Source organism: Nyctereutes procyonoides, unplaced genomic scaffold (genome assembly GCF_905146905.1).
Source record: "Nyctereutes procyonoides isolate TBG_1078 unplaced genomic scaffold, NYPRO_anot_genome, whole genome shotgun sequence".
NCBI classification, from domain to species: Eukaryota; Metazoa; Chordata; class Mammalia; order Carnivora; family Canidae; genus Nyctereutes; species Nyctereutes procyonoides.
Window position 1 is genome coordinate 28,618,430 of NW_026575046.1, and position 6,723 is coordinate 28,625,152.

General features: G+C 51.2%; 1 long non-coding RNA gene across 1 annotated transcript; it reads right to left on the bottom strand.

Moving 5' to 3' along the window:
• Positions 1-954: 954 nt before the first annotated feature.
• Positions 955-4,817, bottom strand: LOC129509747 (uncharacterized). Its single transcript, XR_008664390.1, has 2 exons — positions 4,163-4,817; positions 955-1,650 (listed from the first exon to the last, which is right to left on the bottom strand). It is a non-coding gene; the product is annotated as an uncharacterized LOC129509747 (long non-coding RNA).
• Positions 4,818-6,723: the final 1,906 nt, after the last annotated feature.

Below are 6,723 nucleotides of genomic sequence, written 5' to 3' on the forward strand. Positions count from 1 at the left end.
GTCAAGTTCAAAGTCCTGAACGAAGGTCTCTTAATGAATCCTGTTTAATGAGGATACAAAGCTTTCATTATGGTGCTTGTAAATGGTCCCTATGTAGGTGCGTCTCCTTGTATTTCTTCCTCGCCCATTTATAAAATGTTATGCAAGTTGAGGAAACTGAGGCCTGAGCAAGCAGCATCGTGGGGGGTGACGGGAGATGGCCAGGAAAGAGCTGTGGATTGGGTTCTTGGGAAAGATCCCAATAAAGACAATTACGGACGAGCATCTGGTGGTCTAAGGCCTGGCGGAGGTAGCTAGCACGCATCCAGCATCCCCCAGCCCCGAGTACCAGACTCATGGGCCATTTTCTTTCATCTTCACAGCCGTGCCACATAGTAGTATGATTTTATCTCATTTTAAGGTCAAAGAAATAAAGGCTTAGTGCTTTGGCCAAAATCACCTCCCCAAGTGGCAGATGAGCAGTTTGAGGCCAGCCTGATTCTAGGGCCCAGCCCTCGCCCGGGATGCTGGTCTGCCTTCCAAGGGCCCGTCTGCCTCACCAAGTGTGGAGCAGAGCAACTGAGTCCCCCTCCAGCCTGTGTGTCCACGAAAAGCCAGAGACTCGAGAGCTGAGGGTGAGGCCTGACGAAGAACCTGGCCCCAATCACGTAATCCCGACTCAGAAAGATGTGAAGAGGAATCTGTACAGCAGTAAAAAAGCCAAACCCTGCAATAGGAGGCCACATGGAGAAGCTTCACAGACACAGCTCTGGGCAGGAAAAGCCAGACACAAAAGCCCACCTACTCTGCGACTCATTTAGGGGAAGGTCTAGACGCGGCCAATCCTAGGGTGATAAAGTCAGGAGGGTCTCTAACCTTGGGAAGCCTCCCAGGGTGGTAGAAATGGCTCGCGTCTTGGACTGGGTGGTGGTGGCCCAGGAGGCCATAGATATAAAAAGTCATCACGCTGCACGCTTCAGGTCTGTGCTTTTTATTATGTCTAATGTGTACCTCCAGCAAATAAGACAGATGTGAAGAAACCAGACGGTTTTGCTTGGGCTAAAAGGGGCTGACTAAGCTGTCTAAAAAATGAAAGATGGGCTTGGAGGAGCAGGGGAGAGGTGGTGACTGCCTCGGGGCCGGGGGAGGGGGGGTTGGTAAACAGCCAAGATCCGGACCCCGGTTTTGTCCGTTCTCTCTTACAAAGTCCATAGTCTGGCACTTTTCAGGAGTTCCAGAACAGAGGGCAGGGACGTCCTCTGCCCAGGAGGGGCCAAATAGCTTCTGCTGCTCCCTTAATTTGTTTAATCATTCCCTCATTTATCCACTTGGTGTTCACCAGGGGCTTGTGGGGGGCCCGCTACGTGCCAGGCGCTATGCAACATCCCAAGGATCAAGCAGTGAATGTACAGAGTGACAAAAACATCTGCTGTCACGTTGCTGTCATCCTGGCGGGGCCGAGATGGCTGTTATGTTAAAGTAACGGTGAAGTACATAGTATGTTAGTTGGAGAAAAATAAAACCAAGGAAGAGGTGAGGGGTGAAGGGCAGGTGTCGTCTTCAAACACGGTGATCCAAGAAGCCCAGAAGGTGCCATCGCAGCAAAGATCAGGAGGGCTCTGGGGGGATGGCAGCAAGTGCAAATGTCCTGAGGCTGCCGGGCTGCCGTGTCTGGAGAGAGGGAAGCAGAGAGGGGTCAGGCTGGAGGGGTGATGGGGTGATTGAGGGAGAGACACAGAACTGCAGTCCGGGAGGTGACAAAGGCGCGAAAAGCAGGGTTTGTTCAGACTCGGGCTTTACTGGACCGAGGAACCGAGGAGGGGTTTTGGACGGAGGGCTGCCATAGGCTGGCTGTGCGTGTGTAAAGGAAGACGCGGCCCGGGCTGTTTCTGCAAGTGACTCAGTGCGCTGTGCCTCTGCTCTTCCCCGCCCCCCAGCACCCCTGAAATGGAAAGAAGGGGAAGGGAGGGGGTGAGGAGCAGCCCCGAGCCCCCCTGGACAGGGCGTGCCAGGGCCCTTGGAGAATGCAGACTGCAGACAAGAGCCCTTTCCTTGTAATGCCCCTGGAGCCTTTCCAAGGAGGCAAAGGCTGCCCAGCCAGGTTCACTAGAAGCTCCTGCCCAGAGCCAGAGAGGGAGAGGTGAGGTGGAGACCTGACCATCCCAGGGGCAGGGCGGCACCTCCTCTCCCCTCCTCTGAGAAGTGCTGACCTCACCGCCACTCCCTGAGCTGGGAGGCCACCGCTTGGCTTGGAAGAGGTGTGTGTGTGTGGGGGGGGAGGCTGCTGGGTGACTAAGGTCGACCCTCCCTGCCACAAGGCCTTTTTGAAGGGGGAGGGATGGGAGGCTGGCTCTCACTGCCTGCTGTGTGACTTACACACGTCAAGCTCCCACTCTGGGCTGTTCTTCCTCCTGTAAAATAAGGGACTGGCTCAGAGGCTCCTGATTTTTTTTTTTTCAAGACTTTTTTTTCTCTTCTTAAGTAAGCTCTAAGCTCAGCGTGGAGCCCAACACAGAGCTTGAACTCATGGCCCTGAGATCAAGACCTGAGCTGAGATCACAGAGACAGACGCTTAACTGACTGAGCCACCCAGGCATCCCCAAGATTTTATTTTTAAGTAATCTCTACACCCAAGGGGGGGCTCAAACTCACAACCCCGAGATCAAGAGTCACATGCTCTGCCAACTGAGCCAGCCAGGAAGCCCTCCTGATTTTTCTTTCATTCTACTGCAGTAGCCAGAGATTTCTGCAAGCCTGGTCTCTACACTAAGGTCTGGGCCTTGAGGAGCTCAGGAGAGGGGGTCTCTCAGCTGAGCCTCAGGTCACTCACTGGCTTCTTAACTTGCCAAGGGTGAAGTGCGGGTGTTTCCCAGGGGGGTGGACATTTTGCCTTGTTCTCACTGCTCATGTCACCTCACCAAGGAAACATGCCACGCCTTATATTTTTTTGTTTTTGTGTTCTTGTTTTACCGACCAAATCCCCCCAAGCCCTATGTTGGAAGACACAGTATAGCCCCACCTTCTAGAGACCTGAAGTCACCCTTCCTGCTGCAGACAGATTCTGCATGACTTAAAGGAGCAAATGCCTACCTCTAGAGTCTGGTCTTCATGACCCCCATAGTCAAGGTACCCTCCTGTCAGCCATTGGGACTACACGGCAGCCTCCTCAGACCTCAGAAGGACATCACTGGGACACCTGGGTGGCTCAGTGATTGAGCATCTGCCCTTGGTTCAGGTCATGATCCCAGGGCCCCAGGATCAAGTCTTACATCAGGCTCCCTGCATGGAGCCTGCTTCTCCCTCTGCCTGTGTCTCTGCCTCTCTCTCTCTCTCTCTCTCTCTCTCTCTCTCTCTGTGTGTGTGTGTGTGTGTGTCTCCTGAATAAAGAAATAAAATCTTTCAAAAAAAAAAAAACACCTCACTTTCTAGCCCTAGACGCTTGACTGGGCTCTGCCTAGAAAACCGTCAAGTCTGTCAGCTAGCCATTTGCAGAGACCTTTATATTGACTTATGTTTTATGAAACATTACTGAATTTTCAGAAAAAAACCCCTGTGGGGCCGGCATCATCCCCTTCTTTGGAGCCAAAGTGAGTGATCTGCCTAGACTCATGTTGTTAGTAAGCAGCAGCCACAAACGACACCCAGATCTGCGACTCCAGGCTGCAGCCTTGGTCACTTACTCGGCTTCCCCGCGCCCCTCCGGGTGGGCCTCTATGTTCCGGGGGGACCACAGCTGTCTGAGGGCAGGGCCTGGGCCTCCTCCACCTCCCGGATGGGGGCAGGATGGGGGCCTTGGGCCCTGGTCATGAGCACATGCTCTTTCCCTGGCTTCAGGGGGAGCATTTCCTAGTGTCCCCGGCTCAGGGCTGGGAAAGGGGGCTCTTGTGGGGCCACCACCCAGGGCAGGACTGGCTCTCCCAGGTGCCCCAGCGCTCCCTCCACTAGGCAGGTGGGGCCGACTGCTGCCCACACACGCAGCCACCATGACTCACCCGCAGCCTGGGCTCCACCCCGCTGGCCTTGAGAAGAGCTGTGGAAACCAGCCCTGTCCGAGCTGACAAAGCAGCCCTTCCACCCACTTTCCCTGGCAGCCCAGGCCCCAGCCCTGTGGTCCCTGCTCCTCCCCCTGGGGACGGTGGGCCTAAGGAGATAATGCTTCAAACCTCTTAAGCGGTCTGCTTACCAGTCAGAGCTCTGTTCTTCATCCATCGAAATCTACCAAATCCACCATGTTCCCTGAAATCATGAGAAATATTTCCTCGTGAAACAGGCCTCCGATTCTGAGGAATATGGTCCTCTTGGATTCTAACAATGGCCGCCAACATTCGCCAACTAACTGCACGCTTGGCGCTATCTAAACACACCAAAGCTTTTGAACTTCCCGAGATCCTGGGTGGGAGGATAAGACAGAGCAAACATCTGTATCCAGTTGTGTGGGTGTAGGACTGACTGTCACTGGTAGAGGAGAGAGCCAGCCTGGCTCACTGTCACTGTCACGGTGCAGACCAGTTACCCTGGCATCTGCCTCCACCAGCTTCCGGGCTATTTCCAAGGCATCAAGCAGCCTTCCAGGAGCAAAGAGGATTCTGTTTCTGTTTCAGAGCAAAGGTCAATAATGCAAGAAGTTACGGATGTACACAGCTCTGATGTTGTGACTTTATTAGAAACGGGAGCAAGCCAAGGAGAGGGTCCTGGTGAAACCTGAGATCATTAATGCGGTCAGAATGAGGCAAGAATCCAAGTAGGCCCAGATACAAAAGCAAAGTGAATGCTCTGAACTAAAATGCTAACAGAGGCGAGTTGGGGCCAGCGCCACACAATTTTCTAGAGTGGTTTAGTGAATCGGGTAGAGCCTGCTAGTGGCCTACATTGTATGAGAGCTGATTGTAAATGGCTCAAAAAGCTGACACCGAAAGCTTTCAGCAAACTTGCCTTTTAAAAAGCACATCATTTTGAACCCAGGAGGTGAATGTGGCAGGCCAGCTTGCAGAGGCCATCTCTTTGCTGAGGCTGTTTTTAAGAGGAGCACCATCATTTTAGATTACCGGATTGATTGGCAAATTACACAGTGTGAGTCTTTGTCCCGCGGAGGTAGTCAGCTTAGGGAGAGAGTGGGAGGCGGAAAACAATCCTGATTTTCAGCTCCAGGGAATTTCAGGCACCAGATCCAGAGATTTGGACCTGGAGAGGGAAAAGGGGTAAGCCAGAGCTGGAGGAGAACTATCAGGGGCTTCTTGTGGGCTTAGGACGCTGAGACCTGCGGGCAGCTCTGCCCAAGCAGCCTCTACTCTCATGGGCCTCCAGTCAGTGGGCATATTGGCAACTGTTCTACCTTGTTCTGGAAGCTCCTTCAGGGAAACAGACTTAGAGAAAAGAGGTTGCCATGGCACAGCATTGAGGGAAGATCTAATGGAATTGTTCATTAATTTTTTATAAAAGATCTCTAAGTAATTTTTGGCGTGTATCTTGGAAAGAATTCAAAGAACTGAGTGGCACTGCGATAACTAAGCCCTCTCCAGCTCCATATGATTATGCAAGCAAGGCTTCAAAATTCATACATGGATTAAAATGTACTAGGGGTAGTACTGATGGTGATTCCTGTCTCAGCCTAGACATAAATAGCATTGATGAATGTATATGTGAATGTGCATTTAAAAAACCCCTCTCAGTAAATACAATTTAACCCTCCATATGCAAATCACTATCAAAATTTGTAATGTACTTGTATGGCTTTTGGTCAATTAGGTATAAGAACTGCAATGGCATCTCTAGCCAGAAGAAATGACACTTCAAGGTTTATAGCCACAAGAAAATAAAATTATAATTGGAGGAATGCCTGGCTGGCTCAGTCAGTAGAGCATGAGGCTCTTGATCTCAGAGTGGTGAGCTTGAGCTGCACACTGGCTGTAGAGTTTACTTAAAAAAAAAAAAAATTGGAATTTAAGTATTTTTGTTTCAAAAAGGTACAAAATGGCAATCATTAAAAGACAGTAGGGCATAGGGACACCCGGGTGGCTCAGGGGTTGAGTGTCTGGCTTCAGCCCAGGGCATGATCCTGGAGTCCCAGGATGGAGTCCCATATCAGGCTTCCTGCACGGAGCCTGCTTCTCCCTCTGCCTATGTCTCTGCCTCTCTCTCTGTGTCTCTCATGAATAAATAAAATCTTAAAAAAAAGAAAAAAAGACAGTAGGGCATGAAAATGAATTGCAGGGCAGCCTGGGTGGCTCAGTGGTTTAGCACCTGCCTTCGGCCCAGAGAGTGATCCTGGAGACCCAGGATCGAGTCCCATATCGGGCTCCCTGCGTGGAGCCTGCTTCTCCCTCTGCCTGTGTCTCTGCTTCTCTCTCTCTCTCTGTGACTATCATAAATAAATAAAAATTAAAAAAAAAAAGAGGAGAGGAGAGGAAAGAAGAGAAAGAGAAGCTCTTACCTAACTTGCAGTTCCTTATTTTGGGAGGAGTGTGAAGATCATTTGCTCTCCCTCTTTTCTGGTCTAAATCAATTCCCACAAGAAGTATGGTATAGTGTGACCAGAAAACAGGATTAGGAGGGAAGAAACCACTATGCCATTTGCTTTGTGGTCTCAGTGTGCTCAGTTTCCTTTTTCTTTTTTTTAAGATTTTATTTGTTTGAGAGAGAGAGAGAGTATGGTGGAGGGGAGGGGACAGAGGGGGAGAGAAGAGAGAAGCAGACTACCTGCTGAGCAGGGAGCCGGATATGAGGCTCGATCCCAGGACCCCAGGA